Raw genomic sequence first — 18,598 nt, forward strand, 5'->3', positions numbered from 1 at the left:
TTTCCTAATTTCATCTCTTCCCCCATCCGCTTTCTTCATTTCTTCCCCTTCTCTTGTTTCTCTGCCTCTGAGTTTCCTTCCTTTGTTTCCCTCAAAACATCCTATTTCCTGCTCCTCTTTTGCATGTATGCATGTTTCCCTGTTACATGATTCCCAATGCCTGTCTGCCTCATCATTGGCACCCAGTGACTTTGGGCATTTCCCTTCAACAGCCATGCAGGAGGTTTCAGTCTAGCTGCCGTGCCCATTTTATCCGGGTGACTTCAGTTTCTGCCCCTTTCTCTTTTACAGAGCTGTACCTCCTCACCGCCAAACTCCCGGGAAACAAGGCTTACTTCCTCCTCTCTAAGAAATTACATTCACTGTGCTACTTGCCTCAGTTTACGTTATGATATATAATATTTATATTGCTATTAGTCCAGCTTGAAGTGTCCCACTTCTGTGTAGCTGCTTTAAGTAATGAAAACCAGGAGTCATTTTATGATGGAGAGGCACAGAATTATTAAAAACTCATTCATAGCCATATCACTGATGTATGCAAGATAATATTTTTCTGTGGTTGCTTCTTCATTGCTGCCATAGGCAAAACATTCAATTATTTCTTCCCCAAAAAACATGTTCTCCAGTTTATTCAAAAGTATATTGCCCAGGCTGACATGATACTACCAAACCCAGGAAACCACTATTCCTTCTGCTCACTGCTTTCTGCCTAAATACCTTAAATTCTTATATCTTACTTTCTTGTGGATTGGGCCTTCTTTTCTGACAACCCTGAAAAGGAGAGGTCTTTTTCTATTCTTTTGGTCCTCTGAAGTGAAAGTCAATCTTGGATAAGATAGTAATTTGTATATTTTTAAAATATTTCTGTCAAGTCTTCATTGTAACAAATTGGTCTTGAGGAAAATGATAATTGTTAAAGACTGAAAGATCTATTTTTCTAGTTAAAACCACCCAGTTTTTTTTTTAAAATTCTTTGAAGTTATAGGATAAAACCGCAGTATGGCAGTCCAAACCATTACTTTTTCACTGAGGTTAATTATGGCTAATATTCTACGTGCAGCTGTGTGTTTTTCATTGTTTTCATTTTTTAGCCACAGCCATTTCTTTACACACTATTCATCTTTTCCACCTTGTTTTCAGAACACCTTGAATGCAGTTACCCAAATCATCCCTCTCTCAGGCAAGTTTCTTAACTTTATGCCAAAAGACTGATAGAAAACATGAGAAACAAGAAACTAATAGAGCGACAATGTAATAGAGGGCTCTCAAGCAGCCTGCAGCCCACCCCTGCATCACTTCATCCTTTTACTCTAGTCATAACTGCCTCCAGAAGCTCAAGTTTCCATGGACTTTTCACAGGGAACGTGTCTGGCTTCAGAGGACCAGCCCTGCACTTATTCTCCAGTGTTCCTGCAAGGCATGAACTCGTTTCTGCCACTATTATTGCCTTCCAGTTTTTCTCGAAAGTATTAGATGTCACCTCAAATGGGGACTAGCAGTATCAGAGGATTTGCCAGCTAATTTCAGATTTTGAATCGTAGGATTACAGGTGGATTTGTACAGCCTAGCTACAGTCTAGCTACAGTCTAACAGGGAAAAACACAACCCTGCAAAATTCAGTCCAAATGCCTGATGGATTCAGATGCCTATTTCTTGCTATTGGCTAAGAAAGGAGCGTAAACCTACTCAAGTTAGGTAGGAGAAAAGTCCAGGTCTTGGATCACAAGCGATATTTTGGGAACTCATGCCATGCATCTTGTACTCCATAAGTATATTTTGGAGCCTTGTGGAGAAGACATCTCTTCTTTGCTTCTTTTCACTATGATTATTTATGGTGGACAGTGCTGTCAGTTCAAATGTGATTTCCTGTTGGTTATTCTCTCCTTGCTCTGGTGGATGACTAAGCACCATAAGTCAGCACCAATTACAGGCTCCTTTAGTCTTCCACCACTGATTAAATGTGAAGTTTGAGCTAGAATCTACTAGGCTGGCACACTGACTGGATTCTGCCTAAAATTACTGCTCTGCTAATTGAGAGAAAAATGTTTTTCATTATTATGTTTGACTCTCTTAAGTAAAATCAGGCTGATATTATCCTTGCTTCAGAGACATTGAATTATTTTGGCTTTAATGTAGTTAATACCTACCACACAGTTATGTGGTCAGGCAGAACTATGAGTGAGAACCCTCCCTGATTTTTAGTTTTACGATAATTACACTAAAAGTAACTTTGTGTCTGTGTATGTTGGGGGGAGGATTTCACGGGTCTGTGAGGGTCCTTTGGTGGCTCTGAGGTTCTTATTTCCACATTTGACTTACAATGGGAAGGGCTAGACATGTCTGTATTAAAAATTCTACATTCTTAGTTTTTTAGAATTCTTCAAATCAGAAAAACACCAAAGTCATGGTCGTGCATTTAGAACCAGAAGACAACCACAGTTGTCTTCTCTGAGCTTCTGCATAAGACAAACCAAAGATCTCAATTCAATCATTTCTGTATCAAGCCCATGTCTTCTGTTTGAAGAGCAGCATAGCTTCCCCAGAAGTATTAAAATGTTGCTCAGCCATTGTGGGACACAATAAAATTGTAAGTATTGACAATGCTGAATCCAGTATTCATCAATTATTCCATAGCATTTGTGGGAGTGATGGGGTTGGCAAATCAGATGCAGCATCTCCGGAGCTCCAGAACGTTAACCTCATAATAAACCATCTGCTCTCTGTATGACAAACTGCGATGCAGCACATTGTCTGTATTTACAAATGATAAATAATAATAATAATAGATCTGTTTCTATAGTACTTCCAGCGGATAGCAGCTGATCATGCTTACTGAATCCAGGGAAGGAATGCCAAAAGGAAAACAAATGAATCTAACCAGCTGTGGAGCTATTTTTGAAAAACAGAGGAATTCAGCTGGTTGCTTTCTATTGCCTTTAAAGGTGGTATAGAAATATCTCAAAGTTACCCATACAGCCTTCATATAAAAAGGGATTTTGATTTACTTTTTAAATGTTTGAGGGAACTGTGGGATCCCAGTGGCTCCACAGAACACTTGTGCCCGTGAATGGTGCACATAAACACTGCTCCATGCCTACTCTCTGAGATCCAAGGCCCCTCTGTCCGTCACTTCTTGCGCGGATGGAAATACAGCATCAGAGCGCTTGCCCAAATGTCACAGCTCCAAGGCCCACTGATGCCTGCACGCGTACCCCGCGATCAATGCGGCATCATAGCTCCAAGGCCGTTTTGTGCCTCAGCTCTTATATGGATGTGAACGCAGCATCACAAGTCCAAGGCCTCTTCCTGCCAAAACTCTTAACTGCAGTTCAAAAGCAGTTACAAGGCCCTTGCTTCTGCCAGGGCGATTTAAATGAGGATGATTGAAACTTAGGATGGGTGCGATTTTGAGTGTCTTGCTGAAACATGCTGAAAAGCAGTCTGCAGAAAAAGGAGAAATGCCATAAAGACTGTTTTGCTGTATAAGTGAGACTTGGCAGGTCTTCCTCAGCTCCCCCAGCAGCCTTCTTTTTCCTCTTTTTTCCTCTGGCAATGAGCCTTAAAAAGACCTCAAAGAAAGACATTTATATGCTGACCAAAGAAACTCTTTCTATAAACAAGCAAAGAAGGGTTTATATTAAATGTATGTTGTTTATCATGGCCATTGTTGCAGTATATTAAGATAACAGGCGAGACAGAACATTGACAGCTTCTAAAGCCACTGAATAAACCTAAGCCTGCACGTAGCTTGCTGCCTGGGGCTCCTTACAGCTACTGCCTTGGTTTTCCTCCTGCCTATGCTTGTTGATTTCTATCAAAATGAGTTAGAAAGCAACTCATCATGCCTATATAATTCCATGCACACTTCCTCTCACCTCCAAACGGGAAGGTCAGTTTCTGGACAAACTTTGTTTCTACAGCTTTGAAAGAGTCTGTTGTGTTTCATTTTGTTTTGAGTAGTGTAATTATCAGTAATTATTGGGAAATGAGCAGGAGTCAGAGGCAATTCCAAAGCCACCCAGAATAAACTGTGCATTGTTGCAGGGCTGTAGCACGGCTGTTTTACAGAATTAACATTCTGAAACAGTTGGAAGTGACAGCTTCCTTTCCAGGGAGGGAAGAGGGCAAAGAGCTACACTGCTGCTTTAAGGTTCATCTTTATATTCAGGAAGAAGTTTGAGCTGGAGAACACAGGGCATGGAACAGATCCCTGTGTAGCCCATTTTTCCTTTTAAGTGAATCTTCTTGGGTAGGTACTGTGTCCAGAGAAAGACTTCAAATGTCAGAACAGGTGAAAAACTTTTTGTAAGTAAGTCATGTATGAGGCAATCGATGAGATAATCATCAGAAAGCACAGAATTACAAGGAAAATTACAAATAATTATATTATTCAGTTTTAAATGACAGACTTTGAAAAATGAGGTTCTTAGAATAACTGAGTTAGTCCCATTTTTAAATAGTCCTAATGTCCTTTTTCCCCCAAGTAAATTAATAAATAAATGTCAAGTTGCATGAGTTCAATCAGCTGTGAGATAATGAGGACCATAAAGCAGAGAACTTGATGGATCACTGATTGTTAATGGACTACATATTCTTGTAGGTCATGGGTTCATTGCCAGGCTGTGTTTAAAGTGTTTAAAGGTTTGTTCTTTTTTTTTTTTTAATCCCTAAAAAACTGCTTAATTGCAAAACAGAAGTGGCTTCATGGTCTGAACACAGACACTAGTGTCCACATCCAGACTGTGATGGATAATCCTTGTGGGGCCTCACGGAAGTGTCACACTTCTCAGAAGCTTTGGCCAAACCAAATTCTTCTGCCATGAGGACCCATCCCAGGTCACCAGTATCCCCTGATGGCAGTGGCTGAACAGCTCTGTAGATGCTGCATGCACAAAGTGACTCCTGAAAGGGGATATCTGTGGAAGGCTGCACTGGGCTCTTCCTTCAATACTATTTTTCCACTGTTTTCCCAAGACTGACTCTGGGTAATGAGACCTGACTGAATAATTTAATTCCATGATGGCAGATGCAAATGAGGCGGGGCAGATATTTGGATCCAGTATCAGAGTGTGACTATGGAGAAGATGGCTACATTACCATTACTGGAGTGACAGAATGAACTTCTGATTTCCAAACACAAGGCTTGTACCTCCCATCTACCCAAACAAAAGCACACAGATGGCAGAGAACAGAAATACACAAATGTGCAAAATACAGTCCTATATACCCAGATGTGCACAAGACTCCATGAATGCCACAGGCTACAGGAGCAGTGCAGCATTGGCTTGTGGACCAGATGCCCAGGCTGGGATGAAGAGAGAGCAGAAGGACAGAGGTGAGGAGCAAATGAAAAGGAAGAAGCTGTGTGTTAATCTATAGCAATATCAACTGTACAGACTGCTCACAACTGCCTAAGCAGGCTCTTACATACATCAATGCTCCTGGGGTTTGGTGCATAAGTAAAGATATGGAAAGGCTTAAGACCCCACTGAGTCTGGAGCTGATTTTGATGTTCTCACACTGTTAGGTATGCATAAAACCAGCTGCCTGGCCTACAGTAATCCCAACTGTAGTCAAGTCGGTTTCCTGATACAAATGCGTATATCTGAATTAAAGTCTATTACCCTTAAGAAGTTCATGCATTGAAATTCAAAGCCTATTTGGTCATGCTAATGGCTGCTGCAGTGTTCTGTGGATAAACAGAAGATCCGTAATTGAAAGAGTCCATTAGAAGTGCAGAGAGGAAATGAAGGGCGTGAATTTAGTGATTATGAAGGTGAATGATTAATAGCATGTATTAGTGTCAGACATAACACAGACAGATGCTGCCCCAACCATGAAGGTCTGCTAGTATTTAAAAATTATTATCTTCCACCCTTTCTACGCCAATCTTGAGCCATTCTAGCTCTGGAAACAGTCACCAGTGCACAATTAGAATCATAGAATCATGGAATGTTTTGGGTTGGAAGGGACCCCTAGAGGTCATCTAGTCCAAACCCCCTGCAGTGAGCAGGGACACTGCTAACTAGATCAGGTTGCTCACAGCCCCATCCAACCTGGCCTTGAATGTTTCCAGGGATGGGGCCTCCACTACCTCTCTGGGCAACCTGTTCCAGTGTTTTACCACCCTCATTGTAAAGAATTCCTTTTCCAATTGTTAGTAGTTTTGTAATGAGAACAGGAAGAGAGAAGAATACCCTAATGAACATTTGTCCTTGGGATTACAGAGGCAGAAGTCTGTAGAAATAGAAATCCACTTCCATTTGCAGCGTTTATTTTTCTCCTTTGAATAGACTCTAGATAGAATTGCTTGACTGTACATCCTACTGACCCTTTAAAAAGCCAGAAAGCAAAAGAACATGTATAAATACCAGTTTTGCTTGTCGTGTGTGCCAGTTTCCTTTTACCAACACAATTTTGTAATTGAAACTTTAAAATGTATTTATGACTAGAAGTACAGAAAGGCTTCCTTGAGGTTTTTTCTGCTTCACTGTAAAATATATTTTTCATTTCTCAGTTGCTCTCCCATGCTTTCTCTATTCAAAATACAATAACAGTTGCTGAAAGCAACCAAATCTTGCACTAAAGGTTGAAATTTGCTTCTATAATGTGTTCTGTCCTGCTCAGCAACTGGATGTGGTGCACTTACTTCATGTTTTACTGGGAATATTCTGTATAAGGATACTTGGCTTTGGCCAAAGATATCATTCCACTTCAGCAATGTTGATTTATTTGGCAACGTTTTCAGAAAATGAGCTCATAAACCAGGAGTTACCTGGTGTGAGCATATGGAAGTTAATTGCATCAGTATACTGACAGCATTGGTCATACAGTTCTCCTAAATGACTGTTCAGCTCAAGAGAAATACAGCTATTTCTTTCAGCCGAAAATATGTCAAGATGGTATTTTGGAAAGAAACTCTTGACATTCAGCTTTACTGTTTGTAGCATTAGTGTCAAAGTTCTTGTCAAAAGTCCCCCTATAAATGTGAGCTGTGAGACCTTGAGTGACTTGTGAATTGCATCAAATGCAATGTAGAACAAATTGATAATAAGTGCAGTCATATCTACTTTTTAAGCATTATTTTAAATGCAGATATTCTTCCAGATATACAAGTGGGGGGTGGAGGAACGCAGGACTTTGTGTGAAGAGACCTTTTTGTGCTCTGTTCCAGAAGCAGTTACTCATTTCCTGTTTGATTTTTGGGAGGTCACAAATGCTTTGTTTCCTCATAAAAAAAAAAAAAAAAAAAAGAAAAAGAAGAATATAATAACAAAAGGAGATAATATTTTCAAAGGGTTACTGTGAATTTATTAAAACAGTCTACTAAAATGTCTGGACATTTAACATACTTGCAGTTGCAATTAGATGATCAAAAATCTTTTTTCTAAAAACAGTATTCGTATTCCAGAAAGTTTTAAGATGAGAAAAATTAAATGATCATTAACCAAATTGAGAGATTTCTGACTGTGGGATATTAAAGTGTGAATAATCTGTTTTCCCTCTGAGTTTCTCTGAGCTACAGTTAGAAGCATGTGACTATGCTACCCCTCTCAGTGGCCAAATCTACTTATATCTACAGTTTTTAGAACTGTATATACCTAGAACCAGTGATAGAATTTGGCTGTCATATTCACTAAACCATTTCCTGAATCTCCACGAGCAATGAGAAATACAAACAGAGGAAAGTTTTATTAGTTACAATAAGTTTCCTGAAGCTATTGTCTTCCAGAGTGGTTTTATGTGAACAAATTTTTAAATATTTGGCTAGACAGATGGGCAGGTATTAGACTTTAAGTACAAAAGCTTACCATGCATGGGCCAGAACGATTTTCTCCTGTGTGAATAAGAAAGTAGTGCTTACCCCTTTTGGCAGCAAGATCAGAGGAATGGTGGTCTTCTGTCAAAAGCTTTTCCCTCAGGGAATACTCCTAGGATTGTGATGTGGCAATAATTTTCTAATTGCTACTAACTGCTCCTTAAGGGCTGGACTGTAATGGAAGCCTTTGTTTTTTCTTTAACGTGAATCAGCTGAATCAGAACTTTTATTCCTGGTGGTGAGTTTAAGACCAGGATTTCAGGTTTAAAGACTTTTTTCCTGGAAGCCCTTGGTGTGGAACGCTCATGTGTTTAAAATGAAAGGAGGCTGCTAGAAGTGTTTTAAACATCTTAACATTTCTGTTACAAACTACATTTACAATAAATTCTTAGAAATTGATTATGCTTACAATAAACTCCTGACTTGAAGCAAATTGTTCCTAATTATCTGTATCGGGATTTTCTATGTTGTCCTCCAGAGCATCTGTGTCACTGGGTACTGCCCAAGAAGATGGCACTAAAGGCTGCAGATCTGACCCTGTATGCAATTCACAGAATTGCTGGCAATTTGGTTAGGAGTGGCAGCTGGAGGTCTGCTCCAACCTCTCTCCCTCTCTCTCACAGCAGAATTAGTCACCATGCTGGGTCAGGTTAGTCCTGGATTTGTCCAGCTGAGTCTTGGAAACCTCTAAAGACAAAGAAACTACGTCTCTGGGTAACCTGCTCCCTTGCTGCCATGGTCTCCAAGTGAAGAATTTTTTCCTGATGCACAGCCTGACTCTCCCAAACTGCAGCATGTAGCTCTTGTGCCTTTTTTTACTATCTGCTACCACCAGGAAAAGTTTGGCTCCGTCATATTTGCATGTCTAGATTGTAGGCTTGGGTTAGATTGCCTTGTCTTCCACTTTTGTCAGACTTAAGGAGCCAAACTTCAAGTTTTGCTCACAGGCCCTGGATCATATTGGTTGCTATCTGCTGGACCATGTCATTTCTGAACAACCTTTTTGAACTAGATGCCCCCCAAACCAACACAGCATTCCAAGTGCAGCCTCACTTCTGACAGGCAGAGGGGGATACTAACTTTCCTTGACTGACTAGCCACACTTCTCCACTTGTAGCCAAATAAGCACTTTGCCTTATGATGAGAGCACATCGTTGGCTATGCTCAGCATGCCGCTCGCCATAACCCACAGGCCATTTTCAGCAGGGCTAATATTCCTGGCCTGTACTTGATGCACATGGTCATCCTGCCCCAGGTACAGAACTCTACTTCTCCTTGCTGATTGTCATGGTCCTTCCTATGACCTGAACAAAGTTTATTTCCTTAATCTCCTTCAGCCTTCTGCACATATGTATGTGTTACTGTGGGATTGTTTGTGTACACTTTTTAAAATATTTTGATCCTGTTAAGTTTCTTATGGAGAATTTGGTACAAAGAAAGTAAGCATGGTGTTTCAGTCACATTAGACTTTAAAATGTATATTAGATCTATATTGTGAAAGTTTTCAGACAAAGAAAGGCAGAGTCAATCCATTGATTTATTAAAAGGCTCCCATCTTCCCAGGAAAGAGTTACCTGATTATGCTCCTCCTGTTTGGCAACCCCAAAAAGACCATGTTCCAGGAAGAAAGTGCCAGGTAGAAATCAATCCCAGAATGACTGCAGCTGCTAAGCAAAATGGTCTGTCTTCAGACCCATTCATAAGAAAGGGTGCAGATAAAATTACCTTTCAAACCCATTTACAGCGAGACAGTGAGCCGTTTCGACTCAAAACTTCAGTTTTGACGGGATTGGGAGGAACATTGCTAGAAACTCTTATGACCAAAGTATTTTGGGGCTTCCACCTCCACTTTGTTCTCCTTTGCAACTGATAGTTGCAATTGGTGAAAAGCAATTTATAGTTAATCAACACAATTATAATTAATAACACAATTAACAATTGTGTTGATTTCCAGAATTCTTTTATCATGTTAAGAGGTAGCTAACATGCTTTTCATGATCACAAAATGTGAATATTCATGTTTCCTTTTGTAATCTATTACATCCTCCTTGAATTAAAATGGTTGCAACATTAAATAAAATGTTCATTTTTTTCAACATTGGGTTGCATGCTTAGATACCATATAAAGTAAAGGAAAACAAGACTTTTCAAATGTGAAGTTTGCTATTGATAAAACCATGTTAACATAACCACTTAGCATGTATTGTTGACTTCTTTTTACAGTATTTGATACACACATGTAAAAAGTGTACAGTCATGAAGGCTGAATTACTCTTCCCTAAACTATGCATTTTAGCAGCTCTGTACTTTTATCATTACAGGGATGCAATGTTTGCAGACTTATTTTGAAATGTTTTCTCATCAGGAAGTTTTGGTAGTATTAGAAGAGCTTTTACAGAGGAAAGCATAAAGGACTTGCAATAGCTAGCAAGCATGACATCATTAAAAAGCAATGAATGTTAGGAATATTCCTGTTCTAATCCAGGCCACACATCCTGCTGCCCTGGAAGACAGCCAAGCCCAACATCCTTTTAGGGTTACAGGGCAGGCTGTGGCCTTTCACAGTTTGCTTTAGTAATCTCTGCATGTGGAATATTTGCTGGCAGGCATTACAATAAAATCTAAAATTACTCCATCAGAGAGCTGGTGTTCCACCCTTCCTGCATTCTTCCCTGACAGTGAAATTGCCCAAAAAGAGCTCTATTGCATTTCATAGATTTCTGTGAAGAACTGTGTACAGAGATGATGGGGGTGGGGGTTGCACATAGGTTCAACAGCATGTTCCACTTGAGAAAAAACTTTATTTAGACTGCTTAAAAATAGGTTGTGATAATGTTCTTATTAGTTCCATTGCATGAACCCATTAGTGTTTCATTCTGCAAACTTTTCTCTGTATTTTCAGTGAATGTTTCAGATGACCAGAGGAAAAATGATCAGACCTTTCCTTTACACAGCATGGCTGTCACATTGACTGTACAGAGTACAGCGCCCTGGGCCCAGGAACTCTGCACCATCCCTTTGGGGAAAAAGGGAACTGAGAGCTGCAGCAAAATGAACAGCTGAAGGCTCCCAGAGCAGTTCTGTTATTTCGCTGACAAAAAAATGAGGAGCATAACTGATTTCAAGATGCTGCTTTTTTATTCCCAGTTAATGTCCTCAGCAGCATTCATAGGAGATACTCATACTGCCAGCACCTAATGTAGATGATGAAGTAAGACCATAGTGGGGACATGTAGTCTGTAATTCATACGAGAATTTTAGGTGCCTAGAGAGTAACCTAGGGAAAATATTATTTCTCTGACCAACTCTTGGAGAGAGACACATGCCTCTGCAGCACTCACCTGCATGAGGAGTGTATGCATCTACTTTAAAATATTCACTAAGGACCTAAAATTCAGGTGTATTATAGATGCTACAAACAGGTGACTTGGTAAGACCCTTTCTTCCTAGGCTTCCTCAAACACCAGTGAGCTGAAATAGCTTCCTTTAGAAAGTAGCCAAATTTGACTTGTGTTCTGAATACTCCAATAATATTTAACATGGTCCACTGAAAAATGTGGGAATTTCAGAAAATGAGGCTCCAGTCTTCTGGAGTACTTTACAAGACACATGTTTTGGGGAAAGCCTGGATTAGGAAGTTCCTAGTCTTCATGCCATGCTCCTGCACCAGCTGAACCAACATGTACTACTATGATTTACAAGGTTATGCAGCAATTGAACAGGTGAAATTATCCAGGTTAAATATAATTACTCCCCCTTTTTTAACAGATTGCCCTGTGATCTGTTTTACACCATGGTTTCACAAAGTGTTGGGTCACCACAGCTCAGGAGGTGATGAAGTGCAGCACAGTTTTTCAAGCTGTCTTTGACTCCATAACTAGAATCTCCTGAAATTACACCCAGAGGCACATAAATTAGGTGTCTAAAAGAAGACAGCCGAATTAAATCCCTTAGTTGCTACACTTTCATTTGGTTCTAGAGCGTAATTAGTAATTACGCTTAGACCAAAATATGTTACAGGATATCAGACAGAAAAGCAATATTTCATGCTCAGAATTCTTTAGTGAGTGTTCAGTTGCAAAGCCCAATATGAAAAAGTATGTTTAGAAAAACTGTATGGCTTTTTCACATCAAAATCAGTCCCCATAAACTTAACGTTGCCTGGAAGAAAAGAAGTTATTCATAAGTAGTCATACTGAGAAAGACAGCAGGAACTGAAGTCTCCCTAGGTGATTTATAATAAATAGCATCGCTTACTAGTCAAGACAATCCCAGAGAGACAAGGTGAGCGAAACGCAGACACTCTGAAATGTATTGTTCTGCTGGTAATCACATTAATTCTTTGTCTTGCTGGTTTGTAACCATTATTCTGTATAACAGGAAAGGAAGTATAGTACAAAAGCAGTCTTGGATTTTGTCTATGGCTACCATTTTTGTGCCAAGTCTATCCCTTTGCTTGGCTGCAAAATACATATGACAAAAAAGCTATGGGATAAAGTTTGTGGGAGTCTGTACCTTCTTTACATCATGATATAACGTTCTCTGATCTTCAGGGTCAGAAACCTTGAGAATTGGTAGGGTTGTCTGGAGATGAAGCATGACACACTGCTCTCTCCTCTGGCTCCTTTATATCTGATCAGCATTAGCTACTTCTGGAAGATTCATATCTTCCCTGACAAGGAGTTTCTTACTAGAGGAGCTGTCCCCTGTCCCCTGACGATCCCCCCTTGCAACACTGATCAAAGTAACATGAGCTTGGGAAGGGTGCAAGGAAATCCAGGTGGTATTGCATGTAGGTGCAACTCTGAGGCTAGATTCATCATCTATCACCATTGCTAACTGTACTCTTGAGGCCAAAAATAGGGCTTAATGGTGCTAGTTACCGTGAAGCTAGGTGAAAAAAACCTGACTACGCGATTTGACTTTGTGCATCTAAGTGAGTCCAGCCTGCATACGCACACCTTCATACCAAACTCCAGCACCAGGAACATTGCTGTACCTATTGCTTCTTCACATACTCAACTCTTTCTTACCATGACTGCAGCCTCAGCATCTTGAAGGAGACCAGGCGTGTAAGTATGACAGAAATGTTATACTTCCTTCGCTTTCTGGAGGCTTTCTCATGTAGCCACAAATGTTGTTGTAGTCTACCTCATTGCCCAAGTCAAGAGTCCCTGTGAAGGCCCCCCACAGCCACAAGTGACACGGGAGCAGAGCTCAGTGAGCATTTTGGCTACATGCCCCTGCCTGGAGCACACTCTGCAGCAGGAAATCATATGTAAAAACAGTGAGGTATGCAAGCAGGGGAAAGTCTGGTAGCAGGGTTTAAGTACAAACATTCCTCAGGCTGTGTGACCATAAAGCATTCCCTGAACTACATTACAAGTCCACTGATCTCTGTTCCTCTTATGCTCTTCATCTCCCTCCTTCCTTGTCCCTCTCAGCCTGGACTTCAAATGACATTTTGTAGAAAGGGAAAACATATGGTTTTCCAAACTCTCCGCAGTACTGCATGACTCCAGAGACAGTTGGACTACATTCACGCTAATAAATTATAATTACCAGGCTCATTCTCTGGACCTGTGGCCAACAGCTACAATCTGACATCCATATAACTTAGTTCTCTTCGCCTTTGAAACCAGGTGGTCATATCCAGACTGTCTGTTGGGAGTCATCCCTCACCTATGCTAACTCAAATGTACTAATATGCACTATATGTGAGTGCTGATTTGGGCCAAAACCTTGCAAGGAATCATTCAAACATTTTAATAGTTTAGATGATCGAGATTCAGCACTTGTACCCATGCCCAAGAAGATCTTGATTTATCAGTATGTGCGCAGTATGAAACGTATATCAGTAAACAATATTTATAGGACCAAGGTATGCTTGAGGTTATAGGCTGTCAGGCCAGGGTACTTGGGCCTTGCTTTTAGTTCAGTTGGCTTAGGTTTATCATCCAGCCTGTCTCCTGCTGTATTGGTCTCAGTCCTTGTAAAGAAAGGTCCCAAGACTGAACCACTGCATTGGATCTCTATGTGACTGAGAAGTAATCCACTGACTTCAGATGTGTGTACTTTTGGTGTGGCTGTGTGTGTTAGGAGATTGACCTGTTTGAAGACAAATCCAAAATGGCAGTTAAGCATAGATAATTGCAGTAATTTTTCTTGAAGAAAGATCCCCTTGGAGGTTATGATTACGAAGCCTTTCTAATGCCAGCTGGAAGGTCATGGTATGAGCTAAGGCTGCTGAACACCCCACTGGATCTTTGCAGTCCTGGAGAGCTATGACGCTGACCTTAAAGGAGACTGGTAATTCTTTTACAGATAGGTTCAAGTCATTACACAATAGTCACTTTGTTCATGAAAATGTGAGCCAACCATTGCTAGTCAAAACATACCCCATGGACCACAATCAGCATTGGATTACAGCCTTTGCTTTCTCAGCCTCTATGAACTGAGCCATTTCTCAAGGTATGGCAAGCAGTTATGTCATGGTAGCTGATGAGTCAACATGAATAATTCCTAAGGATTTAGACATCATACAGGTGTTGTAGTGGTGTTTCAGTGCTGGATACTGAATCTACATGCTTCTCTTGTTGACGGTTTGTGAAACCACAGCTAAGTCTCTTTCTCCGCTTCTCCACCAGGAAGTACATGTATTTTGGAGCATATCTAGCCCACAGGATCAGGGTGAAGACTGAGGGAATTACAGCTAGTGGAGGTTGCTGAAATCAGTGTTTGAGAGCCCATAATGTTGACATGGTGTAGGTGAGTAATCTGTGAGTGTCAGAAGAACCAAGCAAGATACGGGTCTGTAGGAGGACTGGCTTCCCCTGAGTGACCTGATGTGCAACATGAGTAGAACAAGGCCATGCTCTTCCCCATGTGAAACAAACTGGGAGCTCTGATCCAGTGTCATGAAGCAACACAAGGAATTGTTTTAATATGACTTATAGCTACAGTAAAAAGACAGTAGAAGTTCAGTTATCTGTAAGTTTCCTATCCCACTATATGCATGGGACAGAGTCCCCCAAAAAAGGCTACGTTTTAGGAATGTAAAGAAGACATTTCCCTCAAATACTGCACTTCAGCTGCAGTCTGCTTCTCTTTTCCCTGTGTGGTATTTCCTGGAGCAGGCCAGTCTGCTCTGCTTGATATGGCGCTTAGTACTTTATTCACATGGAAGCCCAGAACTGACTGTTATTTAACTGAGAATAGTGACACTTATTCCTTGTATACTTTGGAAACATGCAGGACAGAAACCTTATATGTAAAGTTTAGAGATCTGGCATTATTTTCGAATTCTTCAAGTATTTGATCTCTTCAGTTAAAGAAGAAAAAAGTATTACTGCTTAAACCTCCAATAGTGTATGACATTTTTATTAAACCAATTGCTACATGGTAGCAAAAGGAAAGCAAAGATTTTATTCTCTACTTCCCATTAGCAGGCGATGTCCAGCCACTTCCCGGGAAGCAGGGCTTCAGTATGCATAGTGGTTGCTCTGGAAGGCAAAATGTCATAAAAAAAGAATGCCCACCCTTCCTCCTCCTTTCCGTGAGCATTTATATCAGACCCGACGTCATATGGTATGCAATATCCCTTTGGTTGCCTTGGATCAGGTGTCTTGGCTATAACCCCTCCCAAGATCTTGCCCCCTCTCAGTGCACTGGTGGTGATGGGGGAAATGTTGGAGACTCAGCCTTGATGCTGTGTGAGCACTGCTCAGCAGTAGCCAGAACACTGGTGTGGTATCAACACCTTTCTACGTCCCAAAAGAAAGCACAGTGCTGTGAGGGTTGCTATGAAGAAAATTAACTCCAACTCAGCCCGACCCAATACAGAAGTGATGCAAATAGAAAAAAAAACCAAACAGATATTCTAATTACACACATAAAAGAAAGAATTCTAAATTAATCATCACTACTTAGGAAAGATATCTGAAAGATGTCATCAGTTTAATTGTCTGTGATGGCCAAAAGACAGAACAGGAAATGGGAGAAAAAGAATAAAGAAAAAATACTGCTGTATTACAAACTGAATCTGAGAGTGCACCTGTATGTTGAATTTTGTTTTCCCCATTGGAGGATTTGCTCTGTATTTACCTTCTTTTTATACTTTTTCTCCAAATGTCCATTATTTACTATTGGACAAATTTTACATTGAACAAGCTCTTACACCAAAGGGATTTTTGGTCTTATGCAATATAGCCATTTCTTAAGCTTTTTTGAAATATCTCTGAAAACTCTGATACTTGACATATCAGACCGGGAATTCAAAATTACTAGAAAATGTGGACATTGACATTTCTGTGTCTAATGTTCATACCAGTAAAATCAGTATGAGCCCTCCTTCAGCTCACTGGGAACACAAGCCAGAGTCTGTGCAGTAACCGTGTCTCCATTTAAACAAGCAAATTAAGCAAGATCAAGACATAGACTTGCATCTTAGCACACCAGCAATCATTTCATTTCATTGTTAGCAAGTTCCTTTTCATACTTTTGGTTGAGACACATAAATCCCTTGTCTCAAGTGCCCAGGAGGTGCTTGCAGGATAGTGAAGGTTGCATGTGGTTGCAAGACAGTGCAAGTGAGGGACTGTTTCCAAGAGACACTATGGACAAGGTGATCCTCTTCTTCTGCTTGTTCTCAGTGTCAGAAAACAGGCCCAGCCCATTTTATTTACTAGGATAGGCATGACCTATGGAGATGAGTGCTGTAAGAAAGTCTAATAGATAAAATATCTCATTTGAATAATGTACAGTAAATAAATGTGCATACATACACTAAAGACAGAGAATAAAATGAAATATTGAGTAGATCTCCTCTGCAAGCAATCATCATCTATCATGTGTAATGAAGTAGGGGTCCAATGAAGAAAGAATGCAAGCATATAATTCAAGGATATATCATAATCATCATCCCCAAAGCAGAGGGATTGCGATGTCCTAAGCGCATAATTCCACACTTTGGTATAGCTTATTTTCCATCTGAACAGAGCGACTTGAAAAAATTTTTTTCTCATGTGTATTTCACTCTGTAAACATGTGGATGCACATAGTCCTATGCTTACAGGATACATCTACCCTATCAAATGTTTTAGACCAATAAAAAGCTTTTATAGCAAAATAGTTGATGCCAAGGTCCCAACGTATGAGGTACAAAGGAGAGTAGGTTGGATTAGCTCTAGTCTGGTCCTGTAGAATTAATGTTCATTACTAAGTGGAACTGCACTTCTGTAGTGCATCTTCTGCTTTAGTTTCAACGGAAACGATCCCTGTTCAGGTGCTCTGAAACTGCTCCATGAAGTGAACTAAAGTAATGTACAAGAGGACAACCAAGGGATTTGTGCCAAATGTACAGTCCTTATTCAAACTAAAATGTTAGTACAGGTTCATCTGGAAGCAGACATTTGTTTACACATGTAAGTTTACACAAATCAGAAGAAAATTATCTGTACAGAGAAACTCTGTATCTGTCATTTCCTGATGCAACACAAGGAATATTAGGGTGTAGAAAATGACATTTTCAAAAGATGATGCTTCATCATCACAAAAGCAGTGATAGTGAAATCCTCATTGCTCTTTGAATTGACCTTTCACCAGAGAATCATGGAAAATCCAAACTGCAATCAATATTTTGGTGGTTTTGGTGTTTTCTGAGATCCTCACAGGATAAAGTTTTGGACTTCTATCAAAATGGTAAATGAGACCCTAAGCATGCCATCTGACTGACTCTAGTATGACATGCTGGACCTTTTTTGGAAATAAACTTGTGAGTACTATCTCACAGTCAATGTCTACATTCCAAATACATAAATAACTGCTTCCACATCAATTCCATACAATTTTTGCTGTGTTTTGTGAATCACTGTGCTTTGAGATTACTAAGTAGAATATTTCAATGGATAGCAAAGCTATCTCTTTCTGAACACTTGTCTTCATTTTGATGAAGTGAACCATGATGGCTGTTTGCAGTAATTTCTGTGGTGGAGTATTTATGTGCATGTGGGCATTCATGTCGGTATGTTTAATGTGGAGAGGAATATCAAAATCTTGATACTTTATTAAATGTAGACTTTTTAGTATACTTAGTTAAATCCTGGTTTATTGCCTAGGTAACAGATTAGAACATCTATCATTGCATAATAAGATACTTACAAATGGACTGTTAATAGCACCTATTAATTTTAAATCTAAGTTCTGTGTATTAGTAAATAGTGCAGAAAATTAGTTTCATGTTAAAAGGTTTACCTTGGCATAAAATTTCATCAAGAACTGTCTAAAAACACTTTTGTGCATCTGAGTGGACCATAATTCTTTAATAATATAGCTGAATTGCTACAAGAGAGAAAGACACTGACTGCTGTTATTAGTTGCCATTCTGTGTTTTAAGATGAGAGATTAAGAGAATCTAAAAATAGAATGTTTGCTGCAGTCATAGTAACACACATTTCAAAATTTGCAAATGTTAGCACACAATATTTTAACTAGGAAAAGATGATATCATATCAGATAAGCTCAGCACAGATTGAAAGTTAAAGCTTTTTCATTTGGGCATTGTCTGCCTGTGAGCAAGTTTACTACTTTTCTGTAAATTCTGGAAAAGTAAAATTATAGCCCAGATCCAACAGACCCAGGACTACTAACAATATTAGTATTTCTGGAGCGAATAGCGTAGTGTTTCTTTGTGAACTTGAAGTTTTTTGATTGCCATCTATTGCTATTTATTTATGCATACAGGATAAATCATAGAATCATAGAATCATAGAATCATAGAAT

Source organism: Egretta garzetta, unplaced genomic scaffold, assembly GCF_000687185.1.
Source record: "Egretta garzetta isolate BGI_Z169 unplaced genomic scaffold, ASM68718v1 scaffold15, whole genome shotgun sequence".
Taxonomy (NCBI): domain Eukaryota; kingdom Metazoa; phylum Chordata; class Aves; order Pelecaniformes; family Ardeidae; genus Egretta; species Egretta garzetta.